The sequence below is a fragment of the Salvia miltiorrhiza genome, chromosome 1, assembly GCF_028751815.1.
Source record: "Salvia miltiorrhiza cultivar Shanhuang (shh) chromosome 1, IMPLAD_Smil_shh, whole genome shotgun sequence".
NCBI classification, from domain to species: Eukaryota; Viridiplantae; Streptophyta; class Magnoliopsida; order Lamiales; family Lamiaceae; genus Salvia; species Salvia miltiorrhiza.
The window spans coordinates 55,873,063-55,894,813 of NC_080387.1; the positions used below are offsets into that span (position 1 = coordinate 55,873,063).

At 37.6% G+C, this 21,751-nt stretch overlaps 2 long non-coding RNA genes across 2 annotated transcripts; both read left to right on the forward strand.

The window, feature by feature from the left end:
- Positions 1-1,509: 1,509 nt before the first annotated feature.
- Positions 1,510-2,493, forward strand: LOC130997216 (uncharacterized). The gene is made up of 2 exons (XR_009093015.1): positions 1,510-1,575; positions 2,271-2,493. It is a non-coding gene; the product is annotated as an uncharacterized LOC130997216 (long non-coding RNA).
- Positions 2,494-5,258: 2,765 nt separating this feature from the next.
- On the forward strand, positions 5,259-8,477 carry LOC130997166 (uncharacterized). The gene is made up of 4 exons (XR_009092997.1): positions 5,259-5,374; positions 5,454-5,508; positions 7,497-7,559; positions 8,255-8,477. It is a non-coding gene; the product is annotated as an uncharacterized LOC130997166 (long non-coding RNA).
- The last annotated feature ends 13,274 nt before the right edge of the window (positions 8,478-21,751 follow it).

Below are 21,751 nucleotides of genomic sequence, written 5' to 3' on the forward strand. Positions count from 1 at the left end.
GCTCGACTACGACGGAGTTTCTGTTAGCGTCGGAACTAGGCGCAGGAACAGCTGACGCCGGCAAGATCAGGAGGTTTGGCCGAGAGAGAGAACGGTTGGCGCCGACTGATTTCATGATTCAGACGAGGATGTGACCGCGGCGCTGATTCTAGAGATAGGGCTCGACTGAGTTCTGCGCGGAGAGAGATAGAGGACGTCGCCGGGGTTCGAGGCGTCGGCAGTCGACGCTGACCGGAGAAGGCGGCCGGAGAAGGAGGGCTGATCGAGCGCCGAACGAACAGATCTTGAGAGAGGGGCTGGGCGGCGTCTGGTTCGAGTTTTAGAGAGAGGAGAAGAGCGCGGGCTCAGGCGCAGCGCCGACTAGAATGGCCGGAATTGGAGGCGACGTACTCCTCGGCTGGGGGCTGATCGGGCAAGAGAGAGGGAGAGAAATTGGCTTTGTGAAGGCGAGCGGCTCCTTGAAGAGAGAGAGGACCGAGGGTTGGGAGAGAAAGAGAGTTGGGCTCTCAAATTTTAAATGATTGGGCCTTGTTTTTTTTCAGTTGGGGCGAAAATTTTTAGATTTGGGCCTCTTCATTTATTTTACTTGGGCTTTTAATTATTTTGGGCTCCTATTTTGGGCCGAATTAAATCATCTGGGTCGTGTTATTTCTTTATTTTGGGCCGAGTCTTGGGCCGATTTTTAATAAGTAATGGGCCGATTTTTAAATGGAATTTGGGCCTATTCATTTATTTTAATTGGGCATTTATCTTTTAAAAGATTGGGCTTGTGTTTAAATGGTATTGGGCTTTGGCTATGGGCCGATTTTATTAAAGTCTTTGGGCCCTGATTTAAATTGAAACATTGGGCTTATGTTTTTTTTTTAAAAAGAAATGGGCTACCTTATTATTTAATTGTGCTGCAGTTCAAAGAAAAATGGATACTTATTAATTAGACTATTTATTTAGTTTAATTAATTAATTTTCTCAAAAGATGATTTATATAATAATAATAATAATATTGTATTATTATTATGTGCATATTTTAAGTAAAATTACTTATTATATGCTAAGCATGACATGAAATTGTATTTTTAATTGCAATAAAAGTATTTAATTGGTTTTAATTATAAATCCAATTATTAAAGAAAGACGAGTAAGAATATTGTTGGTGTTCTTAACTCAAGAGAAATGTTTTCAATTATTTATTAAATTTTGAAAAGCCCGATAATTTTTACGAGATCACACCTCGATTAAAGCCGAGTTAGTTCTTTATTTTCGATCGAGTACACATGCGAGATCTATTTTACAATTAGAATATTCCGATGGGAAAGGAAGAATCACATCTCTATTCGACCGCGTTGGACGGAAGTTAGTTAAATCTATTAACGAGGATAAATAGTAGGATGCCCCGAATATCGTTCGAAAATGTTAGTTCATGCATACAAGATTCATGCATAGTTAAATTACGATTTCTCATTAATTGAGAATTTTCCTTGAGGCAATGTCTTATTTTATATTCTCATGATTAAGGTCAAGCGCAAGAGTAAGAACTACACAAGGAGTTAGAGTACCTTAGCAAAACTTTGCTATCAGGTGGGCAATTTCTTACGCGTAAATAAAATGCTATGCAAGTGTTATGCTTTAAAATGCAAATTGGATCTTCAAGTATGGTATGCTTTATTACGCTTAAATGAGTTAAGCTTTATTATGCTGCACGTTAAATGATTTACGCTATGCTGTTTATACTATTTACGCCCTATGTAATTTACGCTTGATTACACTTATTTACGCTTGAATGCTTTACGCTGATAAGTTTATGCTTATGTTTGATGCTTGCGTCTGTTGGGGGAGGCCTCCCTCAACAGTACGATGCCGTGTCCGTTGAGGAGGGCCTTCCTCACGGCGCGATGCCCGTGTCCGCTGAGAGAGGCCTCTCTCGCGGCGCGATGCCAGTATGCCAGTATGCCAGTGTTACAGCGTCTATTGGGGGAGGCCTCCCTCAATAGTACGATGCCGTGACCGCTGAGGGAGGCCCCCTCTCACGGTACGATGCCCGTGTTCGTTGGGGAAGGCCTTCTCCACGACACGATGCTTGTTTATGATTGTTGATGATGAAGAATGCGCTCATGCTATTTATGAATTTGGAAATGTTTAATGAGCAAAGGATTTGAAAGAAACTTATGCCTCTTATGCGATGTTGTGTTTTGTTGTTGATGTTATGTTATATGTTTGGCAACTGCCCACTAAGTACTCTTGTACTTAGCCCTTCGTTGTTTATGTTTGTGCAGGTTGAGCTGTGATGGGCGATGAAGTATTGCTGAGTGGAGTTTTTGTCGAACTTAAAGTAGGCTCAGAAAGGATACATGTCTTCATACATGTATCTCAGTTATGCATTCCGCTGTAAACACTGATTATTTCAGTTACGCCTTCCGTTGCAAACTCTGATAATGTTTTAGCCAAGCCCCTAACGATGCCTTTTTCCTTTTTAAGGAATATTTCACGCGTATTCAAGCTCTTTGAGTATTCTTTTATGCACCCCTTTCTAATCCCACTTCTTAATTTCCCTTCCCCAGTCATGGTTTTCCCGGATTAATTATCCTTAATTAAGGCCGGTCGTGACAGAGTGGTATCAGAGCAGTTCGTTTGCTCTGAGCCTAAGAGTTATTTAAGCCAAACTTAGAATGGATCACTAAAGTGTCTAGAGTTCAATCGACAAAGCTCAGCACTTCATCGCATCACACTCAACGAAGCAGAATGGTAAGCTATTTCAAGTTTTGAGTTAATGTTTACGAAAAGTGCAAATTATCGTTATAGCAAAGTGAGTAATTGTCAATAGCTATGTTATGTTGTTGAATTAAATAATTTACGCAAGCGCGATTAAGTATGCCTATGGAATGAATCCCTATGAACATAGAGCTATTAAGTTATGAGATCACCACTACGACAGAACATAGAAGCAAACATAGAAGAAATTAGATTGTATCTTTTGGTGGCTATAGTGAAGGCAGCAAGATAAGTGATACGTATAGAATAATTCTTAAGCTCATGATTTTATAGCCGCTATGAATCTCCATGACTTATGCTTAAGTATCCAATTTAGATGATGAGATATTATATGCTTAAGGATTGTTATGACTCATGGATATGAGATGCTAAGGACCCTTAGAGCTTACTACATCAATGTTGTCATTGGAGTTATGACTTGTTTACAAGTTAGAATAAGTTAACCTGTACAAGAATTCTTTTGAGGCTTGTATTAGATTATGCTAGAGTCTACTAATTGGCACATCTTTGCTACCAGAATGCCGCCTAAGAGAGGACGCCCTGTGAGAAACAATAACAATCGCAGAAATCGTAACGTTGTACCCGAAGAACCACAAGATGCTCAAGGACATAACCCATCCCCTCCGCCCCCAACTAGGAGAGTCGAAGAACTCTTTTTAAGGCAAAATCCACCTACGTTTGACGGAACGAGTGAACTGGCTGAAGCTGAGATTTGGGTGCGTGCAATGGAACGCATTTTCAACTTTCTACGTTGTACTGATGAGGAACGCCTATCTTGCGTCTCATTCCAACTAACAGGATCGGCTGACTTCTGGTGGGAAGCACGACGAAAAATTCTGACACCTGAACAATGGGCAAGTTATACTTGGGAAGATTTTAAGACAGGATTATATGATAAATATATTCCGAAAAGCTATAGGAAGAAGAAAGAAGTTGAATTCTACGAGTTGAAGCAAGGAAAAAAATCTGTGGTTGAATACGACAAGGAATTCTGCAACCTGTCTAGGTTTGCTCCACAACAAGTGGACACAGATGAGAAGATGGCAAAGAAATTTTGTGCCGATCTACGGTACGAAATTAAGATGGCTCTAGCAAGCCACGGAGGACTCTCATACACGGAGTCTCTGAACAGGGCACTTGACATTGAAGCTGCAATGCCGTCAGACAAGTCAGCCCTACCATTGATCTCAACGCCAAATGATCCACCAGCAGCCTCGCATACCCTCAAAGGGAAGCGCAAGTGGGACAACAATGAAGATAATATCAATCCGATTAATAAGCGAGTATGGCAAGAATATGAACGGGCCGAACAGTTTATTCAACCAAGGCACGAGGCACAGACTAACCTCGAGTCAACTGGGGGTAGCCAAGGTCAGAAAGGAGTTTTACCTTGCCCAAATTGTGGTAAGATGCATAGGGGTGTTTGTCGAGCTGGGACTAACGGTTGTTACAATTGTGGCCAAAAAGGGTCACTACTCCACGCAATACCCCAACAAACAACGAGGTTCAGCAATTGGGAACACCCGCACCCTTTGCCAGCAATATGTGGACACTTGCGAAATCAGCCTCAATCACATCAGTGAAAATCTTATGGAGACACCGCAGACAAGAGAAGCTACGCGGGAACTTGAAGACAAGATGAAGGAAAATACCCCGAACTGTTTTAGCAGAGATATGCAAATTTTGGGACGAAATTTTTGTTAAGAGGGGTAGTATGTAATGACCCGCATTTTTATTTTTATTTAATATGGTATCGCGATAATTAATATCGCATCTTTTAGTAAATGAAACTCAGTTGCCAGTTATATATGAATCTAGTTTATGGTCCTGATTTTTTTTTTATCAGAAACGGAGTTATTATTTTAGCTTTATACTTTTATAACGTATGAGAAAAACGCGACGAGGATTATTCAGTCATTCAATAATTTATTATCCAGTTTAATAACTGACTTAGCAAAGTCAAGTTATTAATTTATATGCGATAGAAATATTATTTCTATTATTTACTAGAAGTCGAGGAATTATTCCGACTGCAACGCATATTAAATCTACGGATTTAATTTAAGTTATATTACAGTTTATCAAGTTAGCAAACAAGGAAGCAGATATCAAACAAATACAGTAACAGATGATAGAGAATAGAAGCCAGTATTTTATTACAGTTCACGAATACAGTCTACTTCCCAGCTTGGGGAAAATCGTATAGTATATTACAAGGTTGAATTTACGTGGCCACCTTACTGCCACTCACTCAAGTTGGCACAACAATTAAAGAAGAGAGATAGAAGTCAATAAAGCTAGTAGAAAAAAAAAATGTGCACCACAATCCTTTGCCCACCACCACGTTTTCCTCCCTCAGCCAACCACCACCACTATCTCACTTTCCTTTAAACTTTACAGCCAACCACCACCTCCATGGCTTTTTAAATTCAGCCAACAAAACTAATCATTTCATTTTCTTTGAGAAGTTTACCTGCATTAAACGAGAACCATCCTTTGAGAAGTTTACCTGCATTAAACGAGAACCATCGTTCATTTCAGTAATCTTCCCAGTTACAATTATTCAGCTTTAGCAATCAGTTCAACAATCAAACAAAGCAACTTCAAGGTGAGTTTATTCTTAAATCTACCACTACTGCCAAAGTCTCCTTCATTAGTTAAGCAATGGTAGTTTCAATTCATTTCAGTTATTGTACAATACGTTCAACCTCCAACAACAAGCAATCAGTTCAAACATTTGAGGTAATTCACAATCCCAAATAATCTTTCAGTTCGCATTCATATCAGAGGCATAATCATATTTCACATGACATGAATAACAATAGAAAAACTCGTGCTTTTCACCTTACTGCACTCTAGAGCAACAAGCTTGAGAATCTCCCTCCTTAACAACTAGAACTAGAGAAGAATAGAAGAGTGGAACTTAGCTTTTAGTAAGGGAGGGGCCGGCTGCCCAAGGGGCAGCGAACCACCTACTGCTGAACGGGAAAATAAGACGGGCGGCGAACTCTCGTCGTCTTGCCTGCATCGGAATAACAGCAGCGGCGCGGTGAGAGGCGTAGGCCTTCTTACTCCAGTCGCCGGAGGAGAGAATCGCCGGAGGCAGCAAGATTCTCCCCACCACCCGCCGAATCTGGAGAAGCGACGGTAGAAAACGGACTGAATTTCCAGAACGGAAAGAATAAGGAGACCGACCGGTTCCAGGGACTGGAGTAGAATTCGCTCGACTACGACGGAGTTTCTGTTAGCGTCGGAACTAGGCGCAGGAACAGCTGACGCCGGCAAGATCAGGAGGTTTGGCCGAGAGAGAGAACGGTTGGCGCCGACTGATTTCATGATTCAGACGAGGATGTGACCGCGGCGCTGATTCTAGAGATAGGGCTCGACTGAGTTCTGCGCGGAGAGAGATAGAGGACGTCGCCGGGGTTCGAGGCGTCGGCAGTCGACGCTGACCGGAGAAGGCGGCCGGAGAAGGAGGGCTGATCGAGCGCCGAACGAACAGATCTTGAGAGAGGGGCTGGGCGGCGTCTGGTTCGAGTTTTAGAGAGAGGAGAAGAGCGCGGGCTCAGGCGCAGCGCCGACTAGAATGGCCGGAATTGGAGGCGACGTACTCCTCGGCTGGGGGCTGATCGGGCAAGAGAGAGGGAGAGAAATTGGCTTTGTGAAGGCGAGCGGCTCCTTGAAGAGAGAGAGGACCGAGGGTTGGGAGAGAAAGAGAGTTGGGCTCTCAAATTTTAAATGATTGGGCCTTGTTTTTTTTCAGTTGGGGCGAAAATTTTTAGATTTGGGCCTCTTCATTTATTTTACTTGGGCTTTTAATTATTTTGGGCTCCTATTTTGGGCCGAATTAAATCATCTGGGTCGTGTTATTTCTTTATTTTGGGCCGAGTCTTGGGCCGATTTTTAATAAGTAATGGGCCGATTTTTAAATGGAATTTGGGCCTATTCATTTATTTTAATTGGGCATTTATCTTTTAAAAGATTGGGCTTGTGTTTAAATGGTATTGGGCTTTGGCTATGGGCCGATTTTATTAAAGTCTTTGGGCCCTGATTTAAATTGAAACATTGGGCTTATGTTTTTTTTTTAAAAAGAAATGGGCTACCTTATTATTTAATTGTGCTGCAGTTCAAAGAAAAATGGATACTTATTAATTAGACTATTTATTTAGTTTAATTAATTAATTTTCTCAAAAGATGATTTATATAATAATAATAATATTGTATTATTATTATGTGCATATTTTAAGTAAAATTACTTATTATATGCTAAGCATGACATGAAATTGTATTTTTAATTGCAATAAAAGTATTTAATTGGTTTTAATTATAAATCCAATTATTAAAGAAAGACGAGTAAGAATATTGTTGGTGTTCTTAACTCAAGAGAAATGTTTTCAATTATTTATTAAATTTTGAAAAGCCCGATAATTTTTACGAGATCACACCTCGATTAAAGCCGAGTTAGTTCTTTATTTTCGATCGAGTACACATGCGAGATCTATTTTACAATTAGAATATTCCGATGGGAAAGGAAGAATCACATCTCTATTCGACCGCGTTGGACGGAAGTTAGTTAAATCTATTAACGAGGATAAATAGTAGGATGCCCCGAATATCGTTCGAAAATGTTAGTTCATGCATACAAGATTCATGCATAGTTAAATTACGATTTCTCATTAATTGAGAATTTTCCTTGAGGCAATGTCTTATTTTATATTCTCGTGATTAAGGTCAAGCGCAAGAGTAAGAACTACACAAGGAGTTAGAGTACCTTAGCAAAACTTTGCTATCAGGTGGGCAATTTCTTACGCGTAAATAAAATGCTATGCAAGTGTTATGCTTTAAAATGCAAATTGGATCTTCAAGTATGGTATGCTTTATTACGCTTAAATGAGTTAAGCTTTATTATGTTGCACGTTAAATGATTTACGCTATGCTGTTTATACTATTTACGCCCTATGTAATTTACGCTTGATTACACTTATTTACGCTTGAATGCTTTACGCTGATAAGTTTATGCTTATGTTTGATGCTTGCGTCTGTTGGGGGAGGCCTCCCTCAACAGTACGATGCCGTGTCCGTTGAGGAGGGCCTTCCTCACGGCGCGATGCCCGTGTCCGCTGAGAGAGGCCTCTCTCGCGGCGCGATGCCAGTATGCCAGTATGCCAGTGTTACAGCGTCTATTGGGGGAGGCCTCCCTCAATAGTACGATGCCGTGACCGCTGAGGGAGGCCCCCTCTCACGGTGCGATGCCCGTGTTCGTTGGGGAAGGCCTTCTCCACGACACGATGCTTGTTTATGATTGTTGATGATGAAGAATGTGCTCATGCTATTTATGAATTTGGAAATGTTTAATGAGCAAAGGATTTGAAAGAAACTTATGCCTCTTATGCGATGTTGTGTTTTGTTGTTGATGTTATGTTATATGTTTGGCAACTGCCCACTAAGTACTCTTGTACTTAGCCCTTCGTTGTTTATGTTTGTGCAGGTTGAGCTGTGATGGGCGATGAAGTATTGCTGAGTGGAGTTTTTGTCGAACTTAAAGTAGGCTCAGAAAGGATACATGTCTTCATACATGTATCTCAGTTATGCATTCCGCTGTAAACACTGATTATTTCAGTTACGCCTTCCGTTGCAAACTCTGATAATGTTTTAGCCAAGCCCCTAACGATGCCTTTTTCCTTTTTAAGGAATATTTCACGCGTATTCAAGCTCTTTGAGTATTCTTTTATGCACCCCTTTCTAATCCCGCTTCTTAATTTCCCTTCCCCAGTCATGGTTTTCCCGGATTAATTATCCTTAATTAAGGCCGGTCGTGACAATATATATATATATATATATATATATATATATATATATATGGGCGTGCTCCAGTGAGACCCCATAATTTTCGTGAAACACTAGGACAATGAACAAGACATATAATACTAATGAAGAAAACGTATATCTAATGAACAAGATGTATATACTGATGAAAAATAAAATTTAAAAAATTCGTAATGAATAAGACATATATACTGATGAACAGGGCCGTATATACTGATGAACAATGCAGTATATGCTGATGAATAACAAAATTTAAAATATTTTGCTCCCTCCAGGATTCGAACCCTGTGAAAAAAAATCACCCTCCAGATACAATATCAGCCATAGGATTGATAAAATAAATGCACCAGATCGTGCCCTAGATCTCACTAAAATTATGGGGTCTCACTGGAGTGGCCCCCTATATATATATATATATATATATATATATATATATATATAGTGAGAACCACACTTATCGTGAGAACATAAGAACCATTAAAATCAATGCATCTACTATATAAATTAATGCATTCGCTATTAAATTTAATGCATCCGAAAATAATAAATTTTTTGCTCCCTTCAGGATTCGAACCCAGGATCTGCATTCATCCACCAAGATGATGAATCCACCGTAGATCTTGATGATCGAATGGTTTAAAATGGTTCTCTGTTCTAATTTTATTTAGTGGTTCTTATTTGAACCTCTCCCTATATATATATATATATATATATATATATATATATATATATATATATATATATGGAGCGATTATTCAATAAAGCACTCTTATTTTAAGAATTGCGAACCAACAAAAATGCATGAATTTTATGCATAACATGTATGAATAAACTGTATAAAGGTACGAATTGCGAAAAATAATTTTTTGCTACCTTTGGGATTCGAACTCAGGACCATGAATTTTTTGCTACCTTTGGGATTCGACGAGGGAGGAGCCAGAGGCCGCGGCGCGGTGGCTTTGGCCTTTGCTGTGCTGTTTCGGTTGGACGGAGGGAGGAGGTGGCTTGACGGCGATGGCGGCTACTGTTGTTGTCAGCGAGAAGGAGGTAGCGACGAGGTGGTAATGCTGGCAGGCGACGAAGGGTCTCCAGAGAAGGCGCGGCCGCGGCTGGTGCGGCTGAAATGGAAAGTTTATTGAAAAAAAAAAGAAAAACAGAAAACCCTTGAAAGCACAGGCGCAGACAAAGGAGTGAGCCTCAGGAAAGAGAGCTCAAAAAGAAACAAAAACCCCTAACTGCAGAAAAGAAAAAAGAAAAAAGGATAAAAAAAACCATGAGAGCACACGCAACAAAGGACCGGATCACAGAGGACCCGAGAAAAAACAAACGTCTCCATCCAAAGAGTCTTCATCGTCCAACATGTCTCTCCATTTTTTCTTAGGCCGAACAGTGTCAGGAGGAGAATGAGACATTACACCTCCAGCCACAGCCGACATAGCTCGAGCTGCATCAGACTGAGAGTGAACCACAAAATTCTGCATAATTCTGCCTTCAGCTTGAGCATTTTGCACTTTGTTCAAGAACTCAATCGGCACGGTTCCCTGTAATACGGCACCCGCAGCACGGTGCGGCAAGGACAAGGGCAGGGGATAGGGATGGCAATTTACCCGCGGGTAATGGATACCCGCGAAAACCCGAACCTATTAGGGTGGGTTTGAGAGACATTTGATATCCACGGATAGTTTCGTGGTTGCAATTCACTATCCATTTAGTTCATGGGTATGGATTTGGATATTTACTATCCATACCCGCGAAACCCGTTTACCCGCGAAAAATTTGTTATACCCGCGAAAAATATCCGCGAAAATACCCGCCAATTACCCGTGAAATACCCGTCAATTACCCGTTAAATTTGTTATAAATTTATAATTAAATTTTATTTCGTGGGTATCCAATGGATAGTGAGTAACGGGTATCCGACGGATAGTGGGTGGCGGGTATTCGACAGATAGCGGGTGACGAATACCCCGACGGGTAGCGGGTTCGTGGATACCCGACGGGTAGCGGGTATCCGCGGGTAACGAGTTTGGACACCATTTGATATCCATGGATAGTTTCGTGGTTAAAAATCACTATCCATTTAGTTCGTGAGTATGGGTATGGATAGTCACTATCCGTACCCGTCGTACCCGATTGCCATCCCTAGCAGGGGAGGAGGAAGAGAGATGAGGGAGGAGGGCGAGAAGTGAGGGGTGAGAGGGAGATAGGAAGAAGGGGAAGAGAAAGGAGGCCAGAAGCGCCGGCCTCCGGCGACTGGCTGCCGTCTGGTGGCGGCGGCAGGGGGAGACCGAGGGAGAGAGGGAGAAGGGAAATGAGTAGGGGTGAGCATCGGTTCGGTTCGGTGCAAAACCGAACCAAAAATTCAAAACCGAAAATCGAACCGATAGTTAAAATTGGAACCGAACCGCACCAATTGGGGGTCCGGAACCGAACCGAAATCAAACCGATAAAACCATCGGTTTTGGTTCGATGAACGATTCAATTATTTTATTTTATTTTTTTCGAAAATACCAATTAAAATTGTAAAATAATGTAAAATACACAAATTTCAAATGTCAAATCCCCACAACATGAACATGATAAATAATTATATATTATAATTGTGAATTGGTGGAGTTTTAGGTTAAAAAATTAGAAAAATAATTATATATTATAAAATAATTATATATAATAAAATATTAATATGTATCTGTTCGGTTCGGTTTAAAATTGAACCAAAAAATGGAAACCGACACCAAACCAAAAATTTTCAGTTTTTACTTTTCCAAATCGATCCGAAAATCGAACCAATAAAATTGGGACCGAACCGCACCAATCTGGTTCGGTTCGATTCGATTTTCAGTGTCGGTTCGACTCACCCCTAGAAATGGGGGCTGTGTGAGTTTGTGAAGTGTGGCGTGCGTGTGAGACTTTAAAATTAGGGCAAGAGAAGAATAGGCTTGGGCTTAAGCCTAGGTTGATTTATTAATGGGCTTAAGTTTATTAAAAATGTTTGGGCTCAACTTTTAATTTTGGGCTGCATATTTCATTTTAAATAAGTTTGACTTACTTACTTTTAAAATAAATATCAACCCACATTTTCATAAGAAAATATATTTTACTACTTAAATTTATTAGATCAATTATTTTTATATGATCCTATAATCTAAATTATTTTTCTAAAGTTTAATAAGGTCCTTATGTTTTACTAGTGTATCTCCCGCGCTATGCGCGGTGGTTGTGATTTTAGACTCGTATAAATTATGTATATATTTTATATTTTCTTCGTCCATAAAAATAGTCCTAAAAAGAGACGATACAAATTTTAATAAAAATGATTTGTGTATCGTATATTAGACCTCTTTTCATGAACTTTCATTTAATAGACATATTGCATATTTTATTTAGAACTCATTTACACACAAAGAATAAAATGGTCTATGCAAATAAAAAGAAGAAGAAAATGTTAAAGTTCCTTAATTTTTAGTTGGATGAGTGAATCTTTTTCCTTTTTTTATTTGAAATAATTGTAAATTTAGTTTGAGCATTAGATAGTTGAAATATTTGTATAACGTGTGTGATTATATAAAATTGTTGGTCATTTGTGGATTAAATAATTTAATTATAAACATCTAATTATACATTTAATTGTAAACTTTCAATTATGTCCTTCTAGTTGAATTTTTTTTTTCTTAAAAAAATAAATATATTTACACATTCTTCTACATAGTATACCACATGTGCGATACACATGGATTATGGATTTAAAATATAATAATATTAAAATTTACCTTTTAATATTTATGAATTTAAAATAATACTAATAGACAACATAAATGTTTACAACATCCTTATAATGTGGTTGTTTTTTAATTTCCTGTGTAACATAAACTATAAATATATAATTTGATATCTCTTGATAATAATATTATTTTTTCTATTAATAAATTTATACGTTAAAATAAATATTAATGCATAATATAATAATCAAAATATTAGAAGAAGTCAAAAAAAAAAAGTTAACAAAAAAGTTTAAACGCGTCCAATCTTTAGAAAAAATAAATATACATAAAGATAAAAAGATATTTAGTTATACATTTAACAATATTTTTTTAAAAGAGTCAATTATATTAATATTGTTAATATTATATTTACTGAGTTTGTTTAGAGATATAAGTAATAATTAGTATCATTCTTTCGAAAACAACCTTAAATTGTGCAATGAAGAGAAAATATAATAAATTGAAACTAAGTAACAAAATAATTTGATTTTTTTCTTGACAACTTTCATTTTTTAAGTAATACATTAATAGCTATTTATTAATCCTATTTTAAAAATCAATTATTCACTCTTCTATTTTATTAAGAAAAAAATTTAAAAGAAAAGTTTAAAAATAAGAGAAATGCAGTCTATCTACAAAAATAAAATAAAATAATAAGTATATAAAATCACATGCATGCGGCAGTTAGTTTTTGTTGTTGTAATACATGGTTAATAAGGTATGTTTAACACGAGAGTTTTATTTTTATTAAAAAAAAATTAATAAAAATCGTTGAATAAATGACGTTACATTTCTTTTCATTTCTTTTCTTTCCAGAAAATTTTTTCCTCAAAATTCTGGTACGTGCTCGTGCTCTCCACGTGTGCGAGCTCGTGATCTTATTCTTTCATTCCTTCTAGTGTGGCACACACGATATTTCACTAAACATTAGTGTGATATTCATAGCTTTCGTGAATCCTTTTGTTTCTCTTATTCTTGAGGCAAGACACATTTTATGTCCAAACTCATCTTTCCTTTCGTGCTTTCTCAATCATTCCTTGTAAGTCAGGCTTAGGTATTAGTGCAACTACACAACTCGATACTGTCTTCAGATGGTGAACAATTACTAAACTGGATGAGGCAATCACCAATCAATCTTCATTTTTAGTAGTGAAACATCTTGTCTTAGTCTTCGATTGATGGTACAATCATAATCCTTTACTCTGTTTTCAATTCGTTAAAGTCCTTTTGTGATTTGTAAGGATCTCACACTTAACTCCGTAGAGATAGTGTCTCCAAATGTCCAACACGTGCACAACCACGACGAGTTCTAAGTCATAAGTCAGGTAATTCAACTTTGGGACTGAGGCATAGTGCTCAAGTTCTCTGCAGTTTAAAACAGATATTTGCTTTCTTTGAACATTCCTCTTGATGGAGCTTTTGACACTTTAGCCAAAACAATCACCCTTCTAGCATGAGGTTGTTGGCTCTGAGGCTGGGTTGGATCTTAAGTCTCATTCTAAAGTCTTTATTCCATTCTCGAAGTTTCTGTTGTTTCCTTCATTCTATTTTCTTTCTTTCACCACATCTTGAAGTGGTGTATATCCAGATTGTGCCGGAGTTTTCCCATTCTCCCTTGGTAGTAGTGACTCGATGGTGAGAGTCTTGCTCGTTGGTTGCTCATACGTAATATCTCTTTGGCTTGATAGGGGAATTTAATATCTCATGACGCCATTCGTTTGCGAACTCCTTCACGCGTTTCTCATAAGTGTCCACCATATTTGGAGCACGTATTGATAGCTGGTTGGAAACTTCATCATACTCACTATCTGCTCTGATTCTCCGCTCGGGATTTCAGAAGTCGCTTTGATTCTACCAATGGATGGTTAAAAGACAGGTTGTTGCTCAGTGTATCTTTCTAACTGTGAGAATATCACCTTCTAGTACTTCGAGAACTTACAGCAACTAAGTCATTCTAGTCATTACTGTGCTTATCGTGATAAACGAAGATCTTATTGTGACAACTACATAGTGTGAGTCTATACATTGGGATGACGCTCTACTCAAGGTCAAAATCCTATTGACAATCACCGAGATCTTAGTTATGTGGGCTGGCCAGACCGAGCACAACGAATCACTCAGTCAAATGGGAGCTTCGCCCCCAATCATGTCAACTTCTTATCTCTTATAAAGCTCTAAGTCAACTTCTAACTTAAAGCACTTACTTCTAAGTACTTCAATCATAAATCTTTGGTATCATATAAGTCCATTTTATGTCGTTCTAGCGGTGCTATCACGACTAACGTTCGTAAGGCATTATTGGGTGGTTCTCAAACGGTTTGTAAAAGAACTCATCATTCTAATCATATAGGCAGTGAACCTAAAATGATAACATAAAACTTTCACATTCATTCATTCATACATACATATATACATACATTTGCTTTCTTTGAAACCTTGAATCATATGGACATTAAATTCCCCTTTTATGAAAATTTTTGCTTATGCCGAAAAGATTCAAGGAATCTAACTCGACCATACATACATTGATTCGTTAAGGGCTCGGGCAGTCCCAAACACGAAATAACATTCACATAGCATCGTAAGGCGCACATTTTCTTGGAAACATTCATAACATCTGAAATACATATATGTATATTTTTGAAACTATTATCGTACCTTGGTTGCGGCAGTGTGACGGTGAGCTGAGGGCTACTGACATTATTAGAAGTCTAGAGATACTATTCTAGACTCGACATAAAAAAGCTTATAGTTATCAGAGACATGAAAGAAAACTTATGCTCTGATACCATTATGTCACATCCCAATTCTTGAAGGAATAAATATGATCGAGTTGTGAATAATTCATAGAAATAAACAAGAAACAACCTTGTTAAAACCCGAATAATAAGATAACGAGTCGGGCTAGGCCCCTTCTGATCACAAGTTTTGTTTCATGTTTCTGACAACCGACGTTCATTAACATAAAACTAGAAATTTTAAATTGAAGCTCAACATGAAGTCATCTTAAGTTGAGAAAACAAAAGATGTATAAAAGTTATTACTACAACGGAAGTCTATATAGAAATTGAACCCTATCATCAGCTCAATCCCGTCAGCACCGGCCAGCCAACCTGAAAACATTTGAAAGTATTTTTGGGCTAAGTACTAATGTACTCAGTGGGCATGCATTTTCATAAACATTTCATATTTTCGTAAAGACAGTTTATCCAATTATACTTGACATGACTTAGAAGGTTTTAAATTGAAAGAAGTACTTATAAGCATGTTAAAATAATTTCTTTCATTTGTGCGCACATGTCACACTCCCTTTCGTTACTCGTTGTGATCCCGAACCTTTTAGCCACCGACGGATCCATTTCTCCCATTGCACTTGCCCTGAGGACGTAACTCAGACAAGTTGAATTGACCTCGGGACGCTACCCAAGCAGACAAGTTGAATTGACCTCGGGACGATATCCAAGCAGGCCTTACATGATACACGCTACCCAAGCAGGCCTTAATTTGAAGATCAAATTTCGGTCGTAAATATTAAATTAGTTGAAAAACGGTCGTTGTTATTATACGAAAAATTAAACATATAATTTCTGAAAATTAGTTAACGACCGTTAACAACGGTCGTTACCATTAAAATTATATCAAAATTTAATAAAAATGTCTTACGACCGTATTTCGGTCGTTAATTTTTAACGACCGTTGAGATCGGTCGTAGATTTAAAAAAAAATTAAAATTAAAAAATTAAAAAAATGGTCGTTAAAAATTAAATTTCGATCGTTACGCCCGCCTTTTTAAAGACCGAAAATTTCGGTCGTTAAATACGGTCGTTAAACGCGCTGTTTCTTGTAGTGGTTTATACCGTAGTCATCCCCTACATTTAAATATATATGTGGGGAAGTTCTAATAAAAAACCAAAGTTATTGTGAGAAATGAAAACCAAATTTCGTAAAATGCACACTAACATAATTCTAGTTATTTTATAATAATTGTATTTGCATTCTTATAATTTTCATCTTATATACTACTTCCTTCGTCCACCAATTCGTGTCCTAGGAGAAGAAAGCACGGAGTTTTAGAAAAAATGTATTATTTATATTTGAGTGGAGAAGAGAGCACTTCTTTTAAGAAAAAAGTGATTTATTTATTAAAGAAACAATTACTAAAAATGGGTAATACGTGAATTGGTGGACGAACCAAAATGACAAATTAGGACACAAATTGGTAGACATAGAGAGTATTATTTCTGTACAGTGCAGAACACACAGGTTTTGTAAAATACAACAAGAATTATATTACTGTGCATTTACAAAATTTGGTTCTCATTTCTCACAATAACTTTGATTTCTCTCTCTCTCTCTCTCTCTCTCTCTCTATATATATATATATATATATATATATATATATATGGAAGGGCTAAAATAAGAATCATTTTCAGCCCTTAGATTATCAAGATCTACGGTTGATTCATTATCCATTAGATGAATTCATGGTCCTGAGTTCGAATCCCAAATGTAGCAAAAATTTATTTTTCTCAATTCATACCTTCATACAGCGAATTCATACGTGTTGTACATAAAATTCATACATTTTTCCTAGTTCTTATTTGTTATTTTAAGAGGTGCTCTCGTATATATATATATATATATATATATATATATATATATATATATATATATATATTGATATTTTTCGTGATATGCGAGACTAATGAATAAGTCAGTATATAGTGTTGAATAACGATGTACGAACCAACTAATTGATGAATCAATCATAATCATAGATCTTAATAATCTAATAGTTGAAAATGATTCATAATTTTTATTTTAAGAGGCTAGGTGTTTTATTTTAGTCCACCTATGAATACATACATACATGTAACATGTGATACAGATCTACTTACTGTAGTGTGTTCACAATATTAGGTTGAAGTAACCAAAATCTCGCCAATAAATATCTCCTGATTAGGAATTAAGATTAAAATTAAGATTAAGATTTTGGATAAGAGTGGAAATTAAGATTCAAATAAGGATGGAGATTAAGATTAAAGAAGGATGACTGAAGATTTGACTTAAAGAAATATGAAGATTATGACTTGAAAATGATGACGATTAGGATTTCAAGAAGGATGATTGAAGATTGAAGATTGAAATTTCAACACAACAACAAAACCAGGGCGGTAGTCATTGCTACCGCCTCCGCCTCTCCCCCACCGGCGGCCCAAACTCCAATTAATCACAATCATACTTAATCGCCTCTCCCCCACCGGCGAAACTATCGTGCTTAATTATAATTAAAACATGCTCAACGCAATTAATCATGCTAAATCATATATTTCGCCTCTCCCCCACCGGCGATAAAGCGAATAAAATAAATTTAAATATTCTAAGTTCTTTAAATAGAAATGAACCTAACTAAGTTCTTTAAATAGAAATGAACCTAACTAAGTTCTTTAACTAAATCTAATATATAGAAATCAACCTAACTAAGTTCTTTAACTAAATCTAATATATAGAAATCAACCTAACTAAGTTATTTAAATAAATCTAATATTTAGAAAAAAACCTAACTAAGTTCTTTCAATAGAAATGAACCTAACTAAGTTCTTTAACTAAATCTAATATATAGAAAAAAAAAACCTAACTAAATTCTTTAAATAAATCTAATAGAGTCGTACCTACCTAAATTCTCTTAAATAAATCTAAAAGAAATTATCTTACTAAGTTCTTGTTCTTTAAACAAATCTAATAGAAATGAACATATATAATTAGCATATAATTTCACATTGCATTCAAACTAAATTCACATATAATTCACATATGCCATACAACACAACAACTAAATTTCACATTAATTCGTTTTCATATAATTAACCTAAATTTCAAACATATATAGCATATAAATTTCTAACTAAATTTCTCATTAATTCACATATAATTAACCTAAATTCATATACTAACATACTAATGTTAACCTAAATTCAAATTAATAGCCTACATTATATAAGTTAGACGAACTAACCTACAATTAGGGATGGCAACGGGCCGGATCTGGACCGGGTCTGGTCAATACCAGATCCAGATCCGTTTTCATATACTAGATCCAGATCCGTGGATCTGAAAATTTTGGATCCAGATCCAGATCCGTCAGATCCGCGGGTCCATGGGTCCAGATCCATGGATCTACTTTTTTAAATTAAATTAAAAAAATTTCACAAAATCAACAACATCTAATTTCCATCATGAAAAATATAACACAAAATACTTTTATCTAATTACTTTTAGTTTTTATTCTTTTAAATATAATTTATTTATTATTTTTAATTTAGTTAATATTATTAGTAAACTAAATATAAAATATAAAAAACATATATAAAATAAAACGGATCCACGGGTCAGATCTGAGCCGGATCCGGATCTAAAATTTCAAGATCCAGATCCAGATCCGTTTTCAAAACTGAGATCCAGATCTAGATCCAGATCCGTCGGGTCCAAAAAATTGAGATCCAGATCCGTAAAAACGGATCTGGATCCACGGATCTGGACCGGGTCCAAGATCCACTGCCATCCCTACCTACAATTGCTAATTTCGGCAACGGCAAGAGCTTTCCGGCGAGGGCAGCGGCGTCGCGTCGGACTAGAGCAGCAGCAGTGGCGTCGGTGGAGGTGGGCGTTCGTCGGACGGAGGCGACGGCGTCGGGAACGGAGGGACGACGGCAATGGCGAAATCGGCAGCGGGAGGCGGAGAATCGGAGGAGGAAAGGTGGAGAAGAAAATGGGGGAAAAATTAGAAAACCTAAGTTAAACCCGCAACCACAACGACCAAGTTTCAAATTAACGACCGAAAATCGATCGTTACATAATTTAATTTTATTATTTAAAATTTTGATTTTTAACAACCGAAAACCGGTCGTTAAAAATACTTATTAATTTCTTAATTTTTATAAATATAATTTAAAGATCGAATTTCGGTCGTAAATATTAAATTAGTTAAAAAATAACGACCGTTTTTTAAACGGTCGTTGTCGTTGTTATTATACGAAAAATTAAACATATAATTTCTGAAAATTAGTTAACGACCGTTAACAACGGTCGTTACCATTAAAATTATATCAAAATTTAATAAAACTGTCTTACGACCGTATTTCGGTCGTTAATTTTTAACGACCGTTGAGATCGGTCGTAGATTTAAAAAAAAATTAAAATTAAAAAATTAAAAAAACGGTCGTTAAAAATTAAATTTCGATCGTTACGCCCGCCTTTTTAAAGATCGAAAATTCTGGTCGTTAAATACGATCGTTAAACGCGCTGTTTCTTGTAGTGGTTTATACCATAGTCATCCCCTACATTTAAATATATATGTGGGGAAGTTCTAATAAAAAACCAAAGTTATTGTGAGAAATGAAAACCAAATTTCGTAAAATGCACACTAACATAATTCTAGTTATTTTATAATAATTGTATTTGCATTCTTATATTTTTCATCTTATATACTACTTCCTTCGTTCGAGTATAGATTTTGATGAAAAAGGCGGATGACTTCTCTCTCAAGTTTTCGAAACCCTAGTGTCGTCCTATGACTTCGCCGGTGAATAGCTTTCCGGCGGCTTCGCCGCCAACCTCGGATAATTCTCGACTGAATCTCCCCGTGGTCTCGAACAACTTCTCCCCGCAATCACAAGGTAATACTGCTTTTAGGAAATCGGATATCATAAACTCTTCTAGGGTTGTGAATACTACTACGATGAATCTCCAGAAGGATATTGATTCTTCGATGTCCCGTGGGACTCTTTCCCCGAAGAGCATTCCTGAAAGAGACAGTGAACAGCGAAAAGATCATGAAGCCCCTCAGAAAATCTCCTATGCTAACATCATTAAGCCGGCGTTCCTAAGAAAACCGGATGTCCTGGTACATCGCTGCGCTATCATTCAACCGGTCGTCAACAACGGAGTTATTTCCATCAAGATTCCGGAATCAATGTACCAAGATAGCGTCAAGCAATTCCAACATGCGCTAATTGGGAGGGTGTTACTGCGAAAAGGGGAAAAGCCTAGGTTGGCTTCGGATCTGAAAAAAGAACTACAAGCTTTATTGCAGACGAAGTCGGATTGGAAGCTTATACCGATGAGTAAAGGCTTCTACACTCTGAAATTTGCTACCGCTGAAGACAAGGCTAATGCTAAACGTAAAAGTTCTTGGAGCATGACCTCGGGTACGCTTAGACTACGTGATTGGATCAGAAATTTCGATCCGTACAAAGAAATTTCTTCGATTTGTCAAGTTTGGATGCGAATCTACTATTTGCCGGTTGAATATTGGACTAAAGAGATCATATCGAGTATTGGCAATTCCGTGGGAGTACCTATCAAAGTGGATGGAGTTACAGCGGATGGGGATGTCGGACACTTCGCTAGGGTTTTAGTGGAGGTTGATCTGGCACTCCCTCTACTTGATTCAATTCATGTAGATTGTCCGGATCAATCCTTTTATGTCGAGCTTGGATATGAACAACTTCCGCACTTTTGCACCAAATGTAAAATCACGGGACATTCTCTGGATAAATGCAACAAACGCAACGCGGGGAAAGTGAATCGAGCAGATGGATAACACCAATGAGGGGAATGAAGGGAACGTGGTGGTTGCTGACACTGAAAAAAGAAAAACCATTGGGGATGAGGCTCCGCAGCATGGAAAGCCGAGGTCGACATGGCAGCCCAGACCGGATAAGGAGAAAGAGAGGACTTCGAACAACAGATTCAGTGTGTTGAATTCTCAGAACCTTTCAGGACCGGATACTCTAGAAGCAATCACTAAACCTATTAGGGAGAATGAGCAGCATAAGATTGGATCTGAGAGTTTTGCTGATGATTTGGATTCGGAGGAAGAAGATGTGGAGCATATAGAGATGGAGCAGGGTCTGAAAGCTTCTTGTTTGATAGAAGATCTTCAGGTGAATCAGACTGTTACTTCCAAGGAAACGGAAAAGGAGATAGAGTCTCCGGTTGATATGCAAAGAATTGAAACGGCGGCCGCGACGGAGAAGGTTCAAACTGAGTGTGAGAACAGCAGCCAATGGTGAAGGAAGTTAATTTGCAGAATATGTTAGACTTGGAGCAGAATAAGAGTACCGAGGGGAGTAGTAAGGAACCTTTGCAAACGGCAAAGAAGAGAGGCAGACCTCCGGGGCAAACGAGAGTTGATCGTAAGTTGGACCCGACTGCGGACAACATTAAAAGCCGTCTCAGACGACCGCCTCACATGAGAGCTGAGCCAAATACCGAATCGATGGATCTTATTAAAGATCAACTCTACAAAGCTTGGGAGGCCGGAGGAACACCCTGGGATTTTGTGATTACTAATGATGGATCGTCGAGCGCTAAAATGATGACAAAGGTTGCTGCGA